We start from the raw sequence: 26687 nt of genomic DNA, 5'->3' as shown, positions 1-26687 counted from the left end.
GTAGTTATTATTTTAATATTTCTCTAATTTTCTTTTCCTTTAAAAGGATGATGTTCGTGATTGTTCAACTATAGCGGACTGAGAGTTAATAAACAAGACTGTTTAGACTAAACCGATTTCCATATTGCGGCAATATTTGTATATGCAGTTTATGCATGAGCAACTTTGTATATAAAAACCTAGGACAGTGCTTTTATAGCTCCGACCGATTTTGCACTTTGAAGCGGAAAGGTCCGTAATACATGAAAATATTTCGTAGTTATTATTTTAATATTTCTCTAATTTTCTTTTCCTTTAAAAGGAAGATGTTCGTGATTGTTCAACTATAGCGGACTGAGAGTTAATAAACAAGACAGTTTAGACTACACCGACTTCCATATTGCCCCAATATTTGTATATGCAGATTACGCATGCGAAACTTTGTATATACATGGCCAGGACAGTGCTTTTATAGCTCAGTCTGTTTTGTTCAACTATAGCGGACTGAGAGTTAATAAACAAGACAGTTTAGACTACACCGTCTTCCATATTGCCCCAATATTTGTATATGCAGTCTACGCATGCGCAACTTTGTATTTAAATGGCCAGGACAGTGATTTTATAGCTCAGTCCGTTTTTGCACTTAGAAGCGGAAGGGTCAGTAATACATGAAAATATTTCATAGTTATTATTTTAATATTTCTGTAATTTTCTTTTCCTTTAAAAGGATGATGTTCGTGATTGTTCAACTATAGCGGACTGAGAGTTAATAAACAAGTCAGTTTAGACTACACCTATTTCCATATTGCCCCAATGTTTGTATATGCAGTCTACGCATGCGCAACTTTGTATTTAAATGGCCAGGGCAGTGCTTTTATAGCTCAATCTGTTTTTGCCCCTTGATGCGGAGAGGTCGATAAAACATGAAAATATTCCAAAAGAATAATTTATATATTTTTCTAATTTACTTTTCCTTTTGAAGGATGATGAACGTTATTGTTCAACTATAGCTGACTCAGCATTAATAAACAAGTCTGTTTAGACTATACTGATTTCCATATCGCCCCAATGTTTGTACATGCAGTCTACGCATGCGCAACTTTGTATTTAAATGGCCAGGACAGTGATTTTATAGCCCCGACCGATTTTGCACTTTGAAGCGGAAAGGTCAGTAATACATGAAAATATTTCGTAGTTATTATTTTAATATTTCTCTAATTTTCTTTTCCTTTAAAAGGATGATGTTCGTGATTGTTCAACTATAGCGGACTGAGAGTTAATAAACAAGACTGTTTAGACTAAACCGATTTCCATATTGCGGCAATATTTGTATATGCAGTTTATGCATGAGCAACTTTGTATATAAAAACCTAGGACAGTGCTTTTATAGCTCCGACCGATTTTGCACTTTGAAGCGGAAAGGTCCGTAATACATGAAAATATTTCGTAGTTATTATTTTAATATTTCTCTAATTTTCTTTTCCTTTAAAAGGATGATGTTCGTGATTGTTCAACTATAGCGGACTGAGAGTTAATAAACAAGACAGTTTAGACTACACCGACTTCCATATTGCCCCAATATTTGTATATGCAGATTACGCATGCGAAACTTTGTATATACATGGCCAGGACAGTGCTTTTATAGCTCAGTCTGTTTTGTTCAACTATAGCGGACTGAGAGTTAATAAACAAGACAGTTTAGACTACACCGTCTTCCATATTGCCCTAATATTTGTATATGCAGTCTACGCATGCGCAACTTTGTATTTAAATGGCCAGGACAGTGATTTTATAGCTCAGTCCGTTTTTGCACTTAGAAGCGGAAGGGTCAGTAATACATGAAAATATTTCATAGTTATTATTTTAATATTTCTGTAATTTTCTTTTCCTTTAAAAGTATGATGTTCGTGATTGTTCAACTATAGCGGACTGAGAGTTAATAAACAAGTCAGTTTAGACTACCCCGATTTCCATATTGCCCCAATGTTTGTATTTGCAGTATACGCATGCGCAACTTTGTATATAAATACCTAGGACAGAGCTTTTATAGCTCAGTATGTTTTTGACCTTTAAAACGGATTGGTCGGTAAAATGTGAAAATATTCCAAAAGAATAATTTATATATTTTTCTAATTTACTTTTCCTTTTGAAGGATGATGTACGTTATTGTTCAACTATAGCGGACTCAGCATTAATAAACAAGTCTGTTTAGACTATACTGATTTCCATATTGCGGCAATGTTTGTACATGCAGTCTACACATGCGCAACTTTGTATTTAAATGGCCAGGACAGTGATTTTATAGCTCAGTATGTTTTTGCCCTTTAAAGCGGATTGGTCGGTAAAATGTGAAAATATTCCAAAAGAATAATTTATATATTTTTCTAATTTACTTTTCCTTTTGAAGGATGATGAACGTTATTGTTCAACTATAGCTGACTCAGCATTAATAAACAAGTCTGTTTAGACTATACTGATTTCCATATTGCACCAATGTTTGTACATGCAGTCTACGCATGCGCAACTTTGTATTTAAATGGCCAGGACAGTGATTTTATAGCCCCGACCGATTTTGCACTTTGAAGCGGAAAGGTCAGTAATACCTGAAAATATTTCGTAGTTATTATTTTAATACTTCTCTAATTTACTTTTCCTTTAAAAGGATGATGTTCGTGATTGTTCAACTATAGCGGACTGAGAGTTAATAAACAAGACTGTTTAGACTAAACCGATTTCCATATTGCGGCAATATTTGTATATGCAGTTTATGCATGAGCAACTTTGTATATAAAAACCTAGGACAGTGCTTTTATAGCTCCGACCGATTTTGCACTTTGAAGCGGAAAGGTCCGTAATACATGAAAATATTTCGTAGTTATTATTTTAATATTTCTCTAATTTTCTTTTCCTTTAAAAGGATGATGTTCGTGTTTGTTCTACTATAGCGGACTGAGAGTTAATAAACAATACTGTTTAGACTACCCCGATTTCCATATTGCCCCAATGTTTGTATTTGCAGTATACGCATGCGCAACTTTGTATATAAATACCTAGGACAGAGCTTTTATAGCTCAGTATGTTTTTGCCCTTTAAAACGGATTGGTCGGTAAAATGTGAAAATATTCCAAAAGAATAATTTATATATTTTTCTAATTTACTTTTCCTTTTGAAGGATGATGAACGTTATTGTACAACTATAGCGGACTCAGCATTAATAAACAAGTCTGTTTAGACTATACTGATTTCCATATTGCGGCAATGTTTGTACATGCAGTCTACACATGCGCAACTTTGTATTTAAATGGCCAGGACAGTGATTTTATAGCTCAGTATGTTTTTGCCCTTTAAAGCGGATTGGTCGGTAAAATGTGAAAATATTCCAAAAGAATAATTTATATATTTTTCTAATTTACTTTTCCTTTTGAAGGATGATGAACGTTATTGTTCAACTATAGCGGACTCAGCATTAATAAACAAGTCTGTTTAGACTACACCGATTTCCATATTGCTCCAATGTTTGTATATGCAGTCTACGCATGCGCAACTTTGTATTTAAATGGCCAGGACAGTGATGTTATAGCCCCGACCGATTTTGCACTTTGAAGCGGAAAGGTCAGTAATACATGAAAATATTTCATAGGTATTATTTCAATATTTTTCTAATTTTCTTTTCCTTTAAAAGGATGATATTCGTGATTGTTCAACTATAGCGGACTCAGCATTAATAAACAAGTCTGTTTAGACTAAACCGATTTCCATATTGCGGCAATGTTTGTATATGCAATTTACGCATGCGCAATTTTGTATATAAATACCTAGGACAGTGCTTTTATAGCTCAGTATATTTTTGCCCCTTGATGCGGAGAGGTCGATAAAACATGAAAATATTCCTAAAGTGGAATTTCAATATTTTTCTCATTTACTTTTCCTTTTGAAGAATGATTTTCGTGATCGTTCAACTATAGCTGACTGAGCATTATTAAATAATCAGTTTAGACTACACCGATTTCCATATTGCTCCAATGTTTGTATATGCAGTCTACGCATGCGCAACTTTGTATTTAAATGGCCAGGACAGTGATTTTATAGCTTAGTCCGTTTTTGCACTTTGAAGCGGAAAGGTCAGTAATACATGAACATATTTCATAGGTATTATTTCAATATTTTTCTAATTTTCTTTTCCTTTAAAAGGATGTTATTCGTGATTGTTCAACTATAGTGGACTGAGAGTTAATAAACAAGACAGTATAGACTACACAGACTTCCATATTGCCCCAATCTTTATATATGCAGTTTACGCATGCGCAACTTTGTATATAAATACCTAGGACAGAGCTTTTATAGCTCAGTATGTTTTTGCCCTTTAAAGCGGATTGGTCGGTAAAATGTGAAAATATTCCAAAAGAATAATTTATATATTTTTCTAATTTACTTTTCCTTTTGAAGGATGATGAACGTTATTGTTCAACTATAGCGCACTCAGCATTAATAAACAAGTCTGTTTAGACTATACTGATTTCCATATTGCCCCAATGTTTGTATATGCAGTTTACGCATGCGCAACTTTGTATATACATGGCCAGGACAGTGCTTTTATAGCTCAGTCTGTTTTTGCCCCTTGATGCGGAGAGGTTGATAAAACATGAAAATATTTCAAAAGTATAATTTCAATATTTTTCTCATTTACTTTTCCTTTTGAAGGATGATATTCGTGATTGTTCAACTATAGCGGACTCAGCATTAATAAACAAGTCTGTTTAGACTAAACCGATTTCCATATTGCGGCAATGTTTGTATATGCAATTTACGCATGCGCAATTTTGTATATAAATACCTAGGACAGTGTTTTTATAGCTCAGTATATTTTTGCCCCTTGATGCGGAGACGTCGATAAAACATGAAAATATTCCTAAAGTGGAATTTCAATATTTTTCTCATTTACTTTTCCTTTTGAAGAATGATTTTCGTGATCGTTCAACTATAGCTGACTGAGCATTATTAAACAATCAGTTTAGACTACACCGATTTCCATATTGCTCCAATGTTTGTATATGCAGTCTACGCATGCGCAACTTTGTATTTAAATGGCCAGGACAGTGATTTTATAGCTCAAAACGATTTTGCACTTTGACCCGGGAAGGTCAGTAATACATGAAAATATTTCATAGGTATAATTTTAATATTTCTCTAATTTTCTTTTCCTTTAAAAGGATGATGTTCGTGATTGTTCAACTATAGCGGACTGAGAGTTAATAAACAAGACAGTTTAGACTACACAGACTTCCATATTGCCCCAATATTTGTATATGCAGTATACGCATGCGCAGCTTTGTATATAAATACCTAGGACAGAGCTTTTATAGCTCAGTATGTTTTTGCCCTTTAAAGCGGATTGGTCGGTAAAATGTGATAATATACCAAAAGAATAATTTAAATATTTTTCTAATTTACTTTTCCTTTTGAAGCATGATGAACGTTATTGTTCAACTACAGCGGTCTATGCCTTTATAAACAAGGCAGTTTAGACTATCCCGATTTCCATATTGCGGCTATGTTTGTATATGCAATTTACGCATGCGCAATTTTGTATATAAATACCTAGGACAGTGCTTTTATAGCTCAGTCTGTTTTTGCCCCTTGATGCGGAGAGGTTGATAAAACATGAAAATATTTCAAAAGTATAATTTCAATATTTTTCTCATTTACTTTTCCTTTTGAAGGATGATGTTCGTGATTGTTCAACTATAGCGGACTGAGAGTTAATAAACAAGTCTGTTTAGACTAAACCGATTTCCATATTGCGGCAATGTTTGTATATGCAATTTACGCATACGCAATTTTGTATATAAATACCTAGGACAGTGTTTTTATAGCTCAGTATATTTTTGCCCCTTGATGCGGAGAGGTCGATAAAACATGAAAATATTCCTAAAGTGGAATTTCAATATTTTCTCATTTACTTTTCCTTTTGAAGAATGATTTTCGTGATCTTTCAAATATAGCTGACTGAGCATTATTAAACAATCAGTTTAGACTACACCGATTTCCATATTGCTCCAATGTTTGTATATGCAGTCTACGCATGCGCAACTTTGTATTTAAATGGCCAGGACAGTGATTTTATAGCTCAAAACGATTTTGCACGTTGACCCGGGAAGGTCAGTAATACATGAAAATATTTCATAGGTATAATTTTAATATTTCTCTAATTTTCTTTTCCTTTAAAAGGATGATGTTCGTGTTTGTTCAACTATAGCGGACTGAGAGTTAATAAACAATACTGTTTAGACTACCCCGATTTCCATATTGCCCCAATGTTTGTATTTGCAGTATACGCATGCGCAACTTTGTATAGAAATACCTAGGACAGAGCTTTTATAGCTCAGTATGTTTTTGCCCTTTAAAACGGATTGGTCGGTAAAATGTGAAAATATTCCAAAAGAATAATTTATATATTTTTCTAATTTACTTTTCCTTTTGAAGGATGATGAACGTTATTGTTCAACTATAGCGGACTCAGCATTAATAAACAAGTCTGTTTAGACTATACTGATTTCCATATTGCGGCAATGTTTGTACATGCAGTCTACACATGCGCAACTTTGTATTTAAATGGCCAGGACAGTGATTTTATAGCTCAGTATGTTTTTGCCCTTTAAAGCGGATTGGTCGGTAAAATGTGAAAATATTCCAAAAGAATAATTTATATATTTTTCTAATTTACTTTTCCTTTTGAAGGATGATGAACGTTATTGTTCAACTATAGCTGACTCAGCATTAATAAACAAGTCTGTTTAGACTATACTGATTTCCATATTGCCCCAATGTTTGTACATGCAGTCTACGCATGCGCAACTTTGTATTTAAATGGCCAGGACAGTGATTTTATAGCCCCGACCGGTTTTGCACTTTGAAGCGGAAAGGTCAGTAATACATGAAAATATTTCGTAGTTATTATTTTAATATTTCTCTAATTTTCTTTTCCTTTAAAAGGATGATGTTCGTGATTGTTCAACTATAGCGGACTGAGAGTTAATAAACAAGACTGTTTAGACTAAACCGATTTCCATATTGCGGCAATATTTGTATATGCAGTTTATGCATGAGCAACTTTGTATATAAAAACCTAGGACAGTGCTTTTATAGCTCCGACCGATTTTGCACTTTGAAGCGGAAAGGTCCGTAATACATGAAAATATTTCGTAGTTATTATTTTAATATTTCTCTAATTTTCTTTTCCTTTAAAAGGAAGATGTTCGTGATTGTTCAACTATAGCGGACTGAGAGTTAATAAACAAGACAGTTTAGACTACACCGACTTCCATATTGCCCCAATATTTGTATATGCAGATTACGCATGCGAAACTTTGTATATACATGGCCAGGACAGTGCTTTTATAGCTCAGTCTGTTTTGTTCAACTATAGCGGACTGAGAGTTAATAAACAAGACAGTTTAGACTACACCGTCTTCCATATTGCCCCAATATTTGTATATGCAGTCTACGCATGCGCAACTTTGTATTTAAATGGCCAGGACAGTGATTTTATAGCTCAGTCCGTTTTTGCACTTAGAAGCGGAAGGGTCAGTAATACATGAAAATATTTCATAGTTATTATTTTAATATTTCTGTAATTTTCTTTTCCTTTAAAAGGATGATGTTCGTGATTGTTCAACTATAGCGGACTGAGAGTTAATAAACAAGTCAGTTTAGACTACACCTATTTCCATATTGCCCCAATGTTTGTATATGCAGTCTACGCATGCGCAACTTTGTATTTAAATGGCCAGGGCAGTGCTTTTATAGCTCAATCTGTTTTTGCCCCTTGATGCGGAGAGGTCGATAAAACATGAAAATATTCCAAAAGAATAATTTATATATTTTTCTAATTTACTTTTCCTTTTGAAGGATGATGAACGTTATTGTTCAACTATAGCTGACTCAGCATTAATAAACAAGTCTGTTTAGACTATACTGATTTCCATATCGCCCCAATGTTTGTACATGCAGTCTACGCATGCGCAACTTTGTATTTAAATGGCCAGGACAGTGATTTTATAGCCCCGACCGATTTTGCACTTTGAAGCGGAAAGGTCAGTAATACATGAAAATATTTCGTAGTTATTATTTTAATATTTCTCTAATTTTCTTTTCCTTTAAAAGGATGATGTTCGTGATTGTTCAACTATAGCGGACTGAGAGTTAATAAACAAGACTGTTTAGACTAAACCGATTTCCATATTGCGGCAATATTTGTATATGCAGTTTATGCATGAGCAACTTTGTATATAAAAACCTAGGACAGTGCTTTTATAGCTCCGACCGATTTTGCACTTTGAAGCGGAAAGGTCCGTAATACATGAAAATATTTCGTAGTTATTATTTTAATATTTCTCTAATTTTCTTTTCCTTTAAAAGGATGATGTTCGTGATTGTTCAACTATAGCGGACTGAGAGTTAATAAACAAGACAGTTTAGACTACACCGACTTCCATATTGCCCCAATATTTGTATATGCAGATTACGCATGCGAAACTTTGTATATACATGGCCAGGACAGTGCTTTTATAGCTCAGTCTGTTTTGTTCAACTATAGCGGACTGAGAGTTAATAAACAAGACAGTTTAGACTACACCGTCTTCCATATTGCCCTAATATTTGTATATGCAGTCTACGCATGCGCAACTTTGTATTTAAATGGCCAGGACAGTGATTTTATAGCTCAGTCCGTTTTTGCACTTAGAAGCGGAAGGGTCAGTAATACATGAAAATATTTCATAGTTATTATTTTAATATTTTTCTAATTTTCTTTTCCTTTAAAAGGATGATATTCGTGATTGTTCAACTATAGCGGACTCAGCATTAATAAACAAGTCTGTTTAGACTAAACCGATTTCCATATTGCGGCAATGTTTGTATATGCAATTTACGCATGCGCAATTTTGTATATAAATACCTAGGACAGTGCTTTTATAGCTCAGTATATTTTTGCCCCTTGATGCGGAGAGGTCGATAAAACATGAAAATATTCCTAAAGTGGAATTTCAATATTTTTCTCATTTACTTTTCCTTTTGAAGAATGATTTTCGTGATCGTTCAACTATAGCTGACTGAGCATTATTAAATAATCAGTTTAGACTACACCGATTTCCATATTGCTCCAATGTTTGTATATGCAGTCTACGCATGCGCAACTTTGTATTTAAATGGCCAGGACAGTGATTTTATAGCTTAGTCCGTTTTTGCACTTTGAAGCGGAAAGGTCAGTAATACATGAACATATTTCATAGGTATTATTTCAATATTTTTCTAATTTTCTTTTCCTTTAAAAGGATGTTATTCGTGATTGTTCAACTATAGTGGACTGAGAGTTAATAAACAAGACAGTATAGACTACACAGACTTCCATATTGCCCCAATCTTTATATATGCAGTTTACGCATGCGCAACTTTGTATATAAATACCTAGGACAGAGCTTTTATAGCTCAGTATGTTTTTGCCCTTTAAAGCGGATTGGTCGGTAAAATGTGAAAATATTCCAAAAGAATAATTTATATATTTTTCTAATTTACTTTTCCTTTTGAAGGATGATGAACGTTATTGTTCAACTATAGCGCACTCAGCATTAATAAACAAGTCTGTTTAGACTATACTGATTTCCATATTGCCCCAATGTTTGTATATGCAGTTTACGCATGCGCAACTTTGTATATACATGGCCAGGACAGTGCTTTTATAGCTCAGTCTGTTTTTGCCCCTTGATGCGGAGAGGTTGATAAAACATGAAAATATTTCAAAAGTATAATTTCTATATTTTTCTCATTTACTTTTCCTTTTGAAGGATGATATTCGTGATTGTTCAACTATAGCGGACTCAGCATTAATAAACAAGTCTGTTTAGACTAAACCGATTTCCATATTGCGGCAATGTTTGTATATGCAATTTACGCATGCGCAATTTTGTATATAAATACCTAGGACAGTGTTTTTATAGCTGAGACCGATTTTGCCCTGTAATTCGGAATGGTCGGTAGAACCTGAAATCATTTCATAGGTATAATTTTAATATTTCTCTAATTTACTTTTCCTTTTAAAGCATGATGTTCGTTATTGTTCAACTATAGCGGACTGAGAGTTAATAAACAAGACAGTTTAGAATACACCGACTTCCATATTGCCCCAATGTTTGTATATGCAGTATACGCATGCGCAACTTTGTATATAAATACCTAGGACAGTGCTTTTATAGCTCAGTATGTTTTTGCTACTTGATGCGGAGAGGTCGATAAAACATGAAAATATTCCTAAAGTGGAATTTCAATATTTTTCTAGTTTACTTTTTCTTTTAGAAGATGATATTCGTTATCGTTCAACTATAGCGGACTCAGCATTAATAAACAAGTCTGTTTAGACTATACCGATTTCCATATTGCCCCAATGTTCGTATATGCAGTTTACGCATGAGCAACGTTGTATATAAATACCTAGGACAGTGCTTTTATAGCTCAAAACGATTTTGCACTTCGACCCGGGAAGGTCAGTAATACATGAAAATATTTCATAGGTAATATTTTAATATTTCTCTAATTTACTTTTCCATTTAAAGCATGATGAACGTTATTGTTCAACTATAGCGGACTCAGCATTAATAAACAAGTCTGTTTAGACTATACCGATTTCCATATTGCGGCAATGTTTGTATATGCAGTCTACACATGCGCAACTTTGTATTTAAATGGATAGGACAGTGCTTTTATAGCTTAATCTGTTTTTGCCCCTTGATGCGGAGAGGTTGATAAAACAGGAAAATATTCCAAAAGTATTATTTTAATATTTCTCTAATTTACTTTTCCTTTTAAAGCATGATGTTCGTTATTGTTCAACTATAGCGGACTGAGAGTTAATAATCAAGACAGTTTAGAATACACCGACTTCCATATTGCCCCAATGTTTGTATTTGCAGTATACGCATGCGCAACTTTGTATATAAATGGCCAGGACAGTGCTTTCATAGCTCAATCTGTTTTTGTCCTTTAAAGTGTAATGGACGGTAAAATGTGAATATATTCCAAAAGTATAATTTTAATATTTTTCTCATTTACTTTTCCTTTTGAAGAATGATATTCGTGATCGTTCAACTATAGCTGACTGAGCATTATTAAACATGTCTGTTTAGACTATACCGATTTCCATATTGCCCCAATGTTCGTATATGCAGTTTACGCATGAGCAACGTTGTATATAAATACCTAGGACAGTGCTTTTATAGCTCAAAACGATTTTGGACTTTGACCAGGGAAGGTCAGTAATACATGAAAATATTTCATAGGTAATATTTTAATATTTCTCTAATTTACTTTTCCATTTAAAGCATGATGAACGTTATTGTTCAACTATAGCGGACTCAGCATTAATAAACAAGTCTGTTTAGACTATCCCGATTTCCATATTGCGGCAATGTTTGTATATGCAGTCTACACATGCGCAACTTTGTATTTAAATGGATAGGACAGAGCTTTTATAGCTCAGTATGTTTTTGCCCTTTAAAGCGGATTGGTCGGTAAAATGTGAAAATATTCCAAAAGAATAATTTATATATTTTTCTAATTTACTTTTCCTTTTGAAGGATGATGAACGTTATTGTTCAACTATAGCGGACTCAGCATTAATAAACAAGTCTGTTTAGACTATACTGATTTCCATATTGCCCCAATGTTTGTATATGCAGTTTACGCATGCGCAACTTTGTATATACATGGCCAGGACAGTGCTTTTATAGCTCTGTCTGTTTTTGCCCCTTGATGCGGAGAGGTTGATAAAACATGAACATATTTCAAAAGTATAATTTCAATATTTTTCTCATTTACTTTTCCTTTTGAAGGATGATATTCGTGATTGTTCAACTATAGCGGACTCAGCATTAATAAACAAGTCTGTTTAGACTAAACCGATTTCAATATTGCGGCAATGTTTGTATATGCAATTTACGCATGCGCAATTTTGTATATAAATACCTAGGACAGTGCTTTTATAGCTCAGTATATTTTTGCCCCTTGATGCGGAGAGGTCGATAAAACATGAAAATATTCCTAAAGTGGAATTTCAATATTTTTCTCATTTACTTTTCCTTTTGAAGAATGATTTTCGTGATCGTTCAACTATAGCTGACTGAGCATTATTAAACAAGTCAGTTTAGACTACGCCGATTTCCATATTGCTCCAATGTTTGTACATGCAGTCTACGCATGCGCAACTTTGTATTTAAATGGCCAGGACAGTGATTTTATAGCCCCGACCGATTTTGCACTTTGAAGCGGAAAGGTCAGTAATACATGAAAATATTTCGTAGTTATTATTTTAATATTTCTCTAATTTTCTTTTCCTTTAAAAGGATGATGTTCGTGATTGTTCAACTATAGCGGACTGAGAGTTAATAAACAAGACTGTTTAGACTAAACCGATTTCCATATTGCGGCAATATTTGTATATGCAGTTTATGCATGAGCAACTTTGTATATAAAAACCTAGGACAGTGCTTTTATAGCTCCGACCGATTTTGCACTTTGAAGCGGAAAGGTCCGTAATACATGAAAATATTTCGTAGTTATTATTTTAATATTTCTCTAATTTTCTTTTCCTTTAAAAGGATGATGTTCGTGATTGTTCAACTATAGCGGACTGAGAGTTAATAAACAAGACAGTTTAGACTACACCGACTTCCATATTGCCCCAATATTTGTATATGCAGTCTACGCATGCGCAACTTTGTATTTAAATGGCCAGGACAGTGATTTTATAGCTCAGTCCGTTTTTGCACTTAGAAGCGGAAGGGTCAGTAATACATGAAAATATTTCATAGTTACTATTTTAATATTTCTGTAATTTTCTTTTCCTTTAAAAGGATGATGTTCGTGATTGTTCAACTATAGCGGACTGAGAGTTAATAAACAAGTCAGTTTAGACTACACCTATTTCCATATTGCCCCAATGTTTGTATATGCAGTCTACGCATTTGCAACTTTGTATTTAAATGGCCAGGACAGTGCTTTTATAGCTCAATCTGTTTTTGCCCCTTGATGCGGAGAGGTCGATAAAACATGAAAATATTTCAAAAGTATAATTTCAATATTTTTCTCATTTACTTTTCCTTTTGAAGAATGATATTCGTGATCGTTCAACTATAGCGGATTCAGCATTAATAAACAAGTCTGTTTAGACTATACTGATTTCCATATTGCGGCAATGTTTGTATATGCAGATTACGCATGCGAAACTTTGTATATACATGGCCAGGACAGTGCTTTTATAGCTCAAAACGATTTTGCACCTTGACCCGGGAAGGTCAGTAATACATGAAAATATTTCATAGGTAATATTTTAATATTTCTCTAATTTACTTTTCCATTTAAAGCATGATATTGTTCAACTATAGCGGACTCAGCATTAATAAACAAGTCTGTTAAGACTATACCGATTTCCATATTGCTCCGATGTTTGTATATGCAGTTTACGCATGCGCAACTTTATATACATGGCCAGGACAGTGCTTTTATAGCTCAGTCCGTTTTTGCACTTTGAAGCGGAAAGGTAAGTAATAAATGAAAATATTTCATAGGTATTATTTCAATATTTTTCTAATTTACTTTTCCTTTTGGAGAATGATAATCATGATTGTTCAACTATAGCGGACTGAGAGTCAATAAACAAGACATTTTAGACTACACCGATTTCCATATTGCCCCGATGCTTGTATATGCAGTTTACGCATGCGCAACTTTGTATATACATGGCCAGGACAGTGCTTTTATAGCTCAGTCTGTTTTTGCCCCTTGATGCGGAGAGGTTGATAAAACATGAAAATATTTCAAAAATATAATTTCAATATTTTTCTCATTTACTTTTCCTTTTGAAGGATGATATTCGTGATTGTTCAACAATAGCGGACTGAGAGATAATAAACAAGACAGTTTAGACTACACCGACTTCCATATTGCCCCAATGTTTGTATATGCAGATTATGCATGCACAACTTTATATACATGGCCAGGACAGTGCTTTTATAGCTCAGTCCGTTTTTGCACTTCGACCCGGGAAGGTCAGTAATACATGAAAATATTTCATAGGTAATATTTTAATATTTCTCTAATTTACTTTTCCATTTAAAGCATGATGTTCGTGATTGTTCAACTATAGCGGACTGAGAGTTAATAAACAAGACTGTTTAGACTAAACCGATTTCCATATTGCGGCAATATTTGTATATGCAGTTTATGCATGAGCAACTTTGTATATAAAAACCTAGGACAGTGCTTTTATAGCTCCGACCGATTTTGCACTTTGAAGCGGAAAGGTCCGTAATACATGAAAATATTTCGTAGTTATTATTTTAATATTTCTCTAATTTTCTTTTCCTTTAAAAGGATGATGTTCGTGATTGTTCAACTATAGCGGACTGAGAGTTAATAAACAAGACAGTTTAGACTACACCGACTTCCATATTGCCCCAATATTTGTATATGCAGTCTACGCATGCGCAACTTTGTATTTAAATGGCCAGGACAGTGATTTTATAGCTCAGTCCGTTTTTGCACTTAGAAGCGGAAGGGTCAGTAATACATGAAAATATTTCATAGTTACTATTTTAATATTTCTGTAATTTTCTTTTCCTTTAAAAGGATGATGTTCGTGATTGTTCAACTATAGCGGACTGAGAGTTAATAAACAAGTCAGTTTAGACTACACCTATTTCCATATTGCCCCAATGTTTGTATATGCAGTCTACGCATTTGCAACTTTGTATTTAAATGGCCAGGACAGTGCTTTTATAGCTCAATCTGTTTTTGCCCCTTGATGCGGAGAGGTCGATAAAACATGAAAATATTTCAAAAGTATAATTTCAATATTTTTCTCATTTACTTTTCCTTTTGAAGAATGATATTCGTGATCGTTCAACTATAGCGGATTCAGCATTAATAAACAAGTCTGTTTAGACTATACTGATTTCCATATTGCGGCAATGTTTGTATATGCAGATTACGCATGCGAAACTTTGTATATACATGGCCAGGACAGTGCTTTTATAGCTCAAAACGATTTTGCACCTTGACCCGGGAAGGTCAGTAATACATGAAAATATTTCATAGGTAATATTTTAATATTTCTCTAATTTACTTTTCCATTTAAAGCATGATATTGTTTAACTATAGCGGACTCAGCATTAATAAACAAGTCTGTTAAGACTATACCGATTTCCATATTGCTCCGATGTTTGTATATGCAGTTTACGCATGCGCAACTTTATATACATGGCCAGGACAGTGCTTTTATAGCTCAGTCCGTTTTTGCACTTTGAAGCGGAAAGGTAAGTAATAAATGAAAATATTTCATAGGTATTATTTCAATATTTTTCTAATTTACTTTTCCTTTTGGAGAATGATAATCATGATTGTTCAACTATAGCGGACTGAGAGTCAATAAACAAGACATTTTAGACTACACCGATTTCCATATTGCCCCGATGCTTGTATATGCAGTTTACGCATGCGCAACTTTGTATATACATGGCCAGGACAGTGCTTTTATAGCTCAGTCTGTTTTTGCCCCTTGATGCGGAGAGGTTGATAAAACATGAAAATATTTCAAAAATATAATTTCAATATTTTTCTCATTTACTTTTCCTTTTGAAGGATGATATTCGTGATTGTTCAACAATAGCGGACTGAGAGATAATAAACAAGACAGTTTAGACTACACCGACTTCCATATTGCCCCAATGTTTGTATATGCAGATTATGCATGCACAACTTTATATACATGGCCAGGACAGTGCTTTTATAGCTCAGTCCGTTTTTGCACTTTGAAGCTTAAAGGTAAGTAATAAATGAAAATATTTCATAGGTATTATTTCAATATTTTTCTAATTTACTTTTCCTTTTGGAGAATGATAATCATGATTGTTCAACTATAGCGGACTGAGAGTCAATAAACAAGACATTTTAGACTACACCGATTTCCATATTGCCCCGATGCTTGTATATGCAGTTTACGCATGCGCAACTTTGTATATACATGCCAAGGACAGTGCTCTTATAGCTCAGTCTGTTTTTGCCCCTTGATGCGGAGAAGTTGATAAAACATGAAAATATTTCAAAAATATAATTTCAATATTTTTCTCATTTACTTTTCCTTTTGAAGGATGATATTCGTGATTGTTCAACAATAGCGGACTCAGCATTAATAAACAAGTCTGTTGAGACTATACGGATTTCCATATTGCGGCAATGTTTGTATATGCAGTTTATGCATGAGCAACTTTGTATACAAATACCTAGGACAGTGCTTTTATAGCTCAAACCGATTTTGCACATTGACCCGGGAAGGTCAGTAATACATGAAAATATTTCATAGGTATTATTTTAATATTTCTGTAATTTACTTTTCCTTTTGAAGGATGATATTCGTGATTGTTCAACTATAGCGGACTCAGCATTAATAAACAAGTCTGTTTAGACTATACCGATTTCCATATTGCGGCAACGTTTGTATATGCAGTCTACACATGCGCAACTTTGTATTTAAATGGCCAGGACAGTGCTTTTATAGCTTAATTTGTTTTTGCCCCTTGATGCGGAGAGGTCGATAAAACATGAAAATATTTTAAAAGTATTATTTTAATATTTCTCTAATTTACTTTTCCTTTTGAAGGATGATATTCGTGATTGTTCAACTATAGCTGACTGAGCATTATTAAACAATCAGTTTAGACTACACCGATTTCCATATTGCTCCAATGTTTGTATATGCAGTCTACGCATGCGCAACTTTGTATTTAAATGGCCAGGACAGTGATGTTATAGCTCAAAACGATTTTGCACTTTGACCCGGGAAGGTCAGTAATACATGAAAATATTTCAAAAGAATAATTTCAATATTTTTCTCATTTACTTTTCCTTTTGAAGGATGATATTCGTGATGGTTCAACTATAGCGGACTCAGCATTAATAAACAAGTCTGTTTAGACTAAACCGATTTCCATATTGCGGCAATGTTTGTATATGCAATTTGCGCATGCGCAATTTTGTATATAAATACCTAGGACAGTGCTTTTATAGCTCAGTATGTTTTTGCCCCTTGATGCGGAGAGGTCGATAAAACATGAAAATATTCCTAAAGTGGAATTTCAATATTTTTCTCATTTACTTTTCCTTTTGAAGAATGATTTACGTGATCGTTCAACTGTAGCTGACTGAGCATTATTAAACAAGTCTGTTTAGACTACACCGATTTCCATATTGCTCCAATGTTTGTATATGCAGATTATGCATGCACAACTTTATATACATGGCCAGGACAGTGCTTTTATAGCTCAGTCCGTTTTTGCACTTTGAAGCGGAAAGTTCAGTAATAAATGAAAATATTTCATAGGTATTATTTCAATATTTTTCTAATTTACTTTTCCTTTTGGAGAATGAAAATCGTGATTGTTCGACTATAGCGGACTGAGAGTCAATAAACAAGACATTTTAGACTACACCGATTTCCATATTGCCCCGATGTTTGTATATGCAGATTACGCATGCGAAACTTTGTATATACATGGCCAGGACAGTGCTTTTACAGCTCAGTCTGTTCTTACCTTTTAAAGCGGAATGTTCGGTAAATCGTGAAAATATTCCAAAAGAATAATTTCAATATTTTTCTAATTTACTTTTCCTTTTAAAGCATGATGTACGTTATTGTTCAACTATAGCGGACTCAGCAATAATAAACAAGTCAGTTTAGACTACACCGATTTCCATATTGCTCCGATGTTTGTATATGCAGTTTACGCATGCGCAACTTTGTATATACATGGCCAGGACAGTGCTTTTATAGCTCAGTCTGTTTTTGCCCCTTGATGCGGAGAGGTTGATAAAACAGGAAAATATTTCAAATGTATAATTTCAATATTTTTCTCATTTACTTTTCCTTTTGAAGGTTGATGAACGTTATTGTTCAACTATAGCGGAGTGAGCATTAATAAACGAGTCTGTTTGACTATACCGATTTCCATATTGCCCCAATGTTCGTATATGCATTTTATGCATGAGCAACGTTGTATATAAATACCTAAGACAGTGCTTTTATAGCTCAAAACGATTTTGCACTTTGAACCGGGAAGGTCAGTAATACATGAAAATATTTCATAGGTATAATTTTAATATTTCTCTAATTTACTTTTCCTTTTAAAGCATGATGAACGTTATTGTTCAACTATAGCGGAGTGAGCATTAATAAACGAGTCTGTTTGACTATACCGATTTCCATATTGCCCCAATGTTCGTATATGCAGTGTATGCATGAGCAACGTTGTATATAAATACCTAGGACAGTGCTTTTATAGCTCAAAACTATTTTGCACTTTGACCCGGGAAGGTCAGTAAAACATGAAAATATTCCTAAAGTTTAATTTCAATATTTTTGTAAGTAGTAGTGGCTGCATGGCTACTGGGCCAACCGGGTTCTGTTCCACCAAATACCGACGCATGGTAACTCATATTTGTAGATCCCTGTTTTACCGACAGAACATTGCTTATCGACTTGCTGTGAGCGGTGGCGCCCCCGCCGACGCATGGCAACCCATATTAGTAGGTCCCTGTTTTACCGACAGAGCATTGCATATCGGCCATGCTGCCCGCGGTGGCGCCCCCCATATACCAGTGTTGTCGACGTTATCGACCCCCCCCCCTCCATAGCTCAGAGTGAGCATCAGTAATTTACTTTATCGACCTTTTATGCGATGGATAATTTGGAATAGGATTTGTAGGATTAAAGGTAGAGATAAACTAATGTTGCCGACGATGGCGCCTCCGTTACCGACCCAACCTGTTTTATCAAACATGATTGGTTGAAATTTCAATATGACTAATTTGTTCAGGAGCTGACATCTAGACGCTGGCTGAGTCTCTGAGCAATGAGCATCTAGCCATCCTGAGGGCTTATGAAACTTCTAATAATATTTAGGCAGGGCATATACAAAGACTTCATCAGTTTTTGATGCTACTGATGAAGGAATAGGATTTTAGGATTTGGTGATAATACAAATATAAATCCAGTATTCATGATATATTTTATGCTTTATTTATAAAAATCCTTATTTTTTATATGAGTATACATATTGTATTATAGCTAAAACATATGTAAAAGCTCTTATAACTAAAACACATTTCAAAATTTTTATTTATTACATGAGTATATATTCTTATAACCAAAATACATGTATTAAAAAATTTTTAAAATGAATACATGAAAATTCTTGAAGAAATACAATAGTGATATTGGCATCTAAACATGTTAACCCTTAAGAAGAAATGTGAAATACCGTGCCTATATATATATTTATATATTTATATATTTATATATATATATATATATATATATATATATATATATATATATATATATATATATATATATATATATATATATATATATATATATATATATATATATTATATATATATATATATATATATATATATATATATATATATATATATATATATATATATATATATATATATATATATATATATATATATATATATATATATATATATATATATATATATATATATATTATATATATATATATATATATATATATATATATATATATATATATATATATATATATATATATATATATATATAGTTACTTAACCTATACGTTGATGTGACCATTTCAATGCAATTATAAGTACGCAACTAAACAGCTAAAGCTAAACGCAGTATAAATCTGTGCCATTTTTTCTTGACTATAAACACTCATCCATCAATCCATTGTTGTTAATGTTTCTATGTAAATCCATTTTTTGTAATTATATCTATCATATCAAAAATCCTTAAAGTTAGTATAAATTATAGAATTTAGCAAATAATAATAGTAATACAAAATAAATGTATATATGAGATCGCAGTGCGCTCCCGACAGCACAGTATATAAAACTTATACTTGCCATCTGGGCGCTCTGAACGGTACAATGTATACAACTTATACTTGCTATCGGGGCGCTACCGCACTCCTTGACATAGTCTTAAGCTAAAAGTGATCGCATATATATATATATATATATATATATATATATATATTTCAAATATTCGTTAGAAATAGCATTAGAGAACCGTTAGAGTACATAATAAACTTATATAAATCTAATAGTAATTAAATTGTGATTTATAAATTGGATAATACTTTCAATGTAAGATGTTATATAAAAATCCTACTCATTAAGAATAAATTTATAAATAAAATATTTAAAATATACTTACAAATTCTACAGCTTACTCAACTATTGTAGAGAACAGTATACTGCTTGAGTACACTCGGAAATGTATACAAACATGGAGCATAGGACTGCTTAAATATACTACAAATGTGTACCCCTTCCACTAAAAAAAGCTTCTCAAGCTCGATTCATTCACGCTTGCGACGTGCAACGTCTCTTTTCATGTTTCTTTGAACGACATGAGCTACCCCCTCTCTCATACGTTTATATGCATCTCCCATAGTCCCCACTCGGGCCTCTACAAGCAGTATTTTCGTTCAAAGCGCACCGATTTTGTATATTGCGCGCGGTACAGCAGATACAGCTAGATCCTGGGATTTTTTCGACTACCCTCTCTCTCATACTTTTAAATGCGTTCCCCACAGTCCCCACTCTAGCGTATTGCGTCGATTCTCTACAGCCTGCGCAGTGCAGTCGAAACAGCTAGATCTTCGGATTTTCCACTACCCTCTCCCCCGTACTTTAAAATACGTTTCCCATAGTCCCCACGCAGACGCCTGTAGGCTTATGTTTTCGGTACATTGACTCTCTACAGCGAGAGCTGCAACCGAACGTCTGGAGACGAATTTTCGAGCAAAGTACGCTGATTCTCTACTTTTTTTCTCGTTTTCTCAGCTACCCTCTCCCCCGTACAAATTTTCGTTCGAAGCGCCTCAATTTTCTACTCTCTTTCTCACTTTCTTCGTTACCCCCCCCTCCTCCGTACTTTTAAATACGTTTCCTATAGTCCCCACGCGAGCGACTAGAGATGAATTTTCAATGCACTAACTCTCATCGATAACCCTCATTTTTCACACATGAAAATAATGAAACGCAAATGAAAAATTATCCCCACCCTTGCATCTATTATATTATTTAAGTCAGAGCGCTGATGAAATTTATTTTAGTTGTCTTTCTACAAGGATTAGTTTATTATCGCATTGAAAGAAATCTTCTACACATATTATATCAGCAACATTAAAATAAAGTAATAGTGGTATAAATATTACTATTTATATTAAATTAAATAAATTATTCAAAATATCAGTATTCTGAATGTATAGAATTGAGTCGAAGCATCTAAAACACTTAAAAGCTCAAATTTCTTTGGTCGAAACTTTCCCAATCCCTTAAACAGATACGGCTAGTTTATTTGACAATTATTGCACGCAGATGTGTGAGAGCCAAACGCTTTAGATACACTTGCAAGTCGATAGAACCATTCGAATCATAGCTCTCGGTGAAGTAAAATCGTGCGTACGTGTGTGGGTGCATGTGTAAACAAATACGAAACAGTTAAAAAAATTTTGTTTATACAAGTGATTTAAAAAAAAAAATTTATCCTCATCATCAACATCAGCATGGAGAATAAAGTAAGTAAATTTTTATACATCTCTATCTCTCTCTCTCTCTCTCTCTCTCTCTCTCTCTCTCTCTCTCTCTCTCTCTCTCTCTCTCTCTCTCTCTCTCTCTCTCTCTCTCTCATCTACCTCGTACTGAAAAGACATGCAGATACCTGTACTTTCTCTCTCTGTCTCTTTCTCGCACACAAGCTACACGCTCTATGCATACACGTGCACTTTACAATTTCTTTCTCTCTATCACTATCTATCTCAAACTAATGCTAGTAATCTTATATATTTATTGACTATTTGCTATTTTTCAGGAAAACGTGAATCCTATGTGGTATCAGGGCAACTCCGTATTAAGCTGTGAAATCGACAAAGTAAGAAATAATTTAAAGCATGTATTTGTTTCTAAGTTTATTCTTTATAAAAATAATTAATTTTTAAATTTATTTTATAGGATGGTTTAAATTATTCAATGGGGTTAAACTATCTCTTAATTGATACTAATAGTCAAGAAGCTGATAAGAATAGTATGAAACAGGACCCACAACTTCAAGAAAATCAGTCAAAAAGTGACAAAAATGAAATTTGTGAAACCGGAGAGTTACAGCAGCATGAAAATACGTCAAATGCTAACATAAGTATATTGGAAGAATTTGATATCGATATTGATAGCATTATTAATGCTGAAATCGTAAATATGTCAGATGAGAGAGTGCTTGAAATATACAAAAATTTAACCGAATCTTTAGAAAATGAGTATAGAGAAGATACACTACAAGAACAACAGCAGCAGCAACAACAACAAGAGGAAGTTCAACAGCAGCAGGAGCAACAACAACCACAACAGCAGCATCAACAACAACCACAACAGCAGTCGCAACAACTACAACAACAACAAATTGATTTAATTAATTTAACAGAGACGCAAGAAGAGAATAAAGGTGATCTTAGTCATGAAAAATTCACGCAATCCTGGTCGATAATTAGTTCATCAGTTATTGAAAAATTAATTGAAAAGATAGAAGAGTCGGTAAAAAGACTACAGCAGCAAAATAATAATATATTGAGTGAACTTATAAAAATGAACAAACATTTAGAATTATTCTTGCAATTATCAATCACACAACAACCTAAGAAGCAGCAGAAAGGAAAGAAACGGAAATCAGCTGAAAGTAAACCAAAAAATTGTAAAAAAACTAAAAAAGATGAAGGTAATCATGAAAAATTTTAAGAGAAATTCAAAAATTAGCCTCAAATGTTCGTCATGCCTTAAACCAAAATAAAGAAAAAACGAGTAAGAATTCAAAAATACGATCAGATTTGTAATAAGTTGTATTTTTTGTTGAATTTATTTAGTATTGTAATTATAAGTATAAAATCAGATTTTTTTATACCAAAATAAAACAAAGTTTTAATAACATTTGTATTATTTAATTTATTAATCCTCATCCTCTTCCACTTTTTCTTGCACACAATATCACACATACACACACAGACACGCTCACACACACACACGCACACACACGTACACATACCATTATTAACGACCACTCTTACAAAAAGATCATTCGAATTTCTTTTACGTTAGTCACATTCATGTAGTCGCATCCGCAGGTATCCAGTAGACCTCTGTTTTACCACTTGGTCCAATCGGTTCTCTCTTACGCTAGTGACACAGCAGCTATCTCTCTCTCTCTCTCTCTCTCTCTCTCTCTCTCTCTCTCTCTCTCTCTCTCTCTCTCTCTCTCTCTCTCTCTCTCTCTCTACTGCATACACACACGTGCGCAGTAGCTTTTTCTCTCGCGCTTTGCTCACACATCTGACAGTGGTCAAGTAGTAGGCACACGTACACTACTCCCACATTGGGCATTAGACCTGTTTTACGATCCAACACTCGTTTAGTCCTATCTGCTGGTTAAGAATAGATCTTTTTTATCTACTTTTATCTTATTTACTTTACAATATCAATCACAAATATCCGCATTAAAATATATAAATTAAACAATATTTTGTTTATTTTATTTATAGATATCAACTGTGAAAATGGAGGATATTATAAATGAATGCCTACAGCAAGTTAAGCTCTTGGAAGAGGTCGAAAGATTATTATTTTCTGCTACAAGTACAGTTGATTTATCCACTGTAACACGATGGAACCATCAATTTCTTTTACCATTAAAGACATTTCGTAAAGTTTTGAGTAATAAAAAGCTTACCGTTCAAGAACGACAAAGCATTATATGTACAATCGGAAAAATAGAATGTATGAGAGCAAGACTTGAAATTATGACTAGAAGAAAAAGCGGTGCTGGAGTACAAATAAATAAACAAAATACTGTCACTGATCGCGTGCGTTGGATTGACATGGATAACGCCTTTGAAAACCGCATGAGGACTGCTGTTATAGCAAATTTGACACACATTGATATAATTAATTTCCTACGAGACTCTGCAATATTATTTTCACGAAGAATAAAAAGTATGATGCACTCAAATGATAAAGCTTTTAAAATTAACACTGTTTTATCACGTACATTTACAAAAACATGTGTAGAGAATAATGAAAATGTCGAAGAAAAAGAAGGAGAGTGCATTGAGACTAAATATTTCAACACGAAAAATCATGAAATTGTATGTACAACATTGTTAAACAAATGGTTCAAGTCTAATGTTATTGAACCTCTACTCACAGATATTGAAGAATTTCAAGAACGTGATTCTGGTTGGACTCTACATTCTATTGAAAACATACAGATAAATATAAATAAATTTAATCTAATGCGTGCCGGTAGCTCTTATATACCATTACCAGCATTCGTAGAGAAAAGAAAGCATGCATAAATGTTAAAAATTATGATAACAAATGCTTTATATGGGCAATTTTATCTGCATTATATCCAGTAAAAAATGGAAATCATTCTAATAGATTGAATAGTTATATTCAGTATGAAAACATTTTAAATATGAAAGGTATTGAGTTGCCAGTATCATTGAAAAGTATCCCAAGATTTGAAAAGCAAAATAATGCAATATCAATAAATGTGTTTGGTCTAGATAACAAAGATATTACACCTCTCTATTTAACATCATGTAAAAAGAGTAATCATATCAATCTTCTTTTACTCACAAATGATAATTTAGATGGTGGTGATGTTGATGAAAGTGATGAGTTTTTATCTCAATCACATTATGTATACATTAAAAGTCTGTCACGTTTAATCAGTAATAATTTGACAAATAGAAAAAAGAAACTCTATGTTTGCGATAGATGTTTAAATTTTTTGTATAAAGAGGATGACTTAATAACACATGAAGAGCATTGCAAAATATTAAATAAATGTAGAATTAGACTGCCTAATGCCTGTAATGTAATTAACCACTGGCAACTTTGCTGCCTGCTTCTTAAGATCCATCATGCTTCTTAAAATTTCATATCATGACTGACTCGATATATTATAAATATGAGCATTTATAGTACCCTCAGTCAGTCTCGCATGAGCTTGTTAAGAGCTAGCATCATGCATCAGAAAAAAGGTACAGGTTTAGTGAATACATTGATTAACAAATTACCCATTGAACTTCATGTGCCTGGTTATCAGTACTGTGGCCCAGGTACTAAACTTGCTAAACGTTTAGCTCGTGGTGATTCATGAATAAATCCTTTAGACGCTGCTTGTAAGGAACACGATATTGCCTACTCAAAAAATCCTGATAACATTCAAGAGAGAAACGCAGCTGATCAGATTTTAGCAGAGAAGGCGTGGCAGAGAGTGAAATCTAGAGACGCTGGTTTGAAAGAAAAAGCAACAGCTTTCGCTATAGCAAATACCATGAAGTTAAAATCAAAGCTTGGTTTGGGTGTTGGAAGAGGAGGAGTAAGAGGAGGTGGCAGGCGTAGATCTAATAAACTTAAGAAAACGATTTCAAAGAAAAAGATTACACTGAAAAATTTGATCAAGTCAATGGGAAAACCTATCATTCCTGGCAACGATTCTCGCTCTATGATAAAGTCAACACTAAAGATGGCTCGAGAGCATGTGAAAAATGTTGGTGGAAAAAGTAAAGTTAATGTTTCACGCATATTGCCTGTTCCCAGCAAAGTAGGTGGCTTTCTTCCAGCACTTATCCCACTTTTTGCTGGTCTCAGTGCAGTAGGCTCACTTACAGGAGGAGCTGCGGGAATCGCTAAAGCAATAAATAAAGCAAGTGCTGCTAATAAACAAATGGAAGAGCAAAAAAGACATAATGAAAAAATTGAAATGTTGGCACTCGGTAAAGGACTGTTTCTAAAACCTCATCGTAAAGGTTTCGGCATCTTTCTGAAGAAGAAGAACAAAAAGTGCAAAGGAAGAAAAAAAAAACTTTGATGAAATAAGATGATGCCTAAACGTGCACTTGCCGACTACGGTTTGCTCAAATATGTAAACCTAATGAATATACCAAATTTTCGAGGAGTTTTTATGAGAAATGCTCTGCCTTCAAACGGTTGTCGAGCCAGAGAATCGGCAATCATTAATCTGGATGATGCAAGTGGACCTGGCACGCATTGGGTAGCTTATCGAAAAATTGGTAATGAGGTTACATACTTTGATAGTTTCGGTGATTTATAACCACCACGAGATCTTATGAATTACTGGAAAGTATCTCAAGTTAAGTACAATTATCAGAGGTATCAGGAATTTTCAACTTTCATCTGTGGTCATCTCTGTCTGAAATTTCTCTGCAATCAGCTCAATCGTAAAGATAATTTTTGTCTATATAAAAAGAAATCTACATGAATGATTTGAATTAGTCTACTCAAGATGGTTGTTGAATCAATGACTCTCAGCCTTTCCGGCACCTCCTCAATCCTTGAGACGCACTATTTTCCTTCAATAGAACTGGATTCGGATAAGCAATACAGTATTGGACTTGTTGAGCTGCTAACTTTTAATTCTATACCGAACGTCGATGAAAACTGTAATACATTTTATGTTGGTCAAGAAATAATTTAACTACCTACTGGCAGCTATGAGATTGAGGATATTGATCGAACTCTACAAGGTATCA

General features: G+C 33.7%; 1 protein-coding gene across 34 annotated transcripts in view; it reads right to left on the bottom strand.

The window, feature by feature from the left end:
• Nucleotides 1-26687, bottom strand: part of LOC100117118 (leucine-rich repeat-containing G-protein coupled receptor 4) — a 722517-nt gene that overhangs the window by 680240 nt on the left and 15590 nt on the right. The gene's annotated exons all lie outside the window — the stretch shown is intronic.

Source organism: Nasonia vitripennis (genome assembly GCF_009193385.2).
Source record: "Nasonia vitripennis strain AsymCx chromosome 2 unlocalized genomic scaffold, Nvit_psr_1.1 chr2_random0006, whole genome shotgun sequence".
NCBI classification, from domain to species: Eukaryota; Metazoa; Arthropoda; class Insecta; order Hymenoptera; family Pteromalidae; genus Nasonia; species Nasonia vitripennis.
This window is presented reverse-complemented; position numbering and strand designations above follow the sequence as displayed.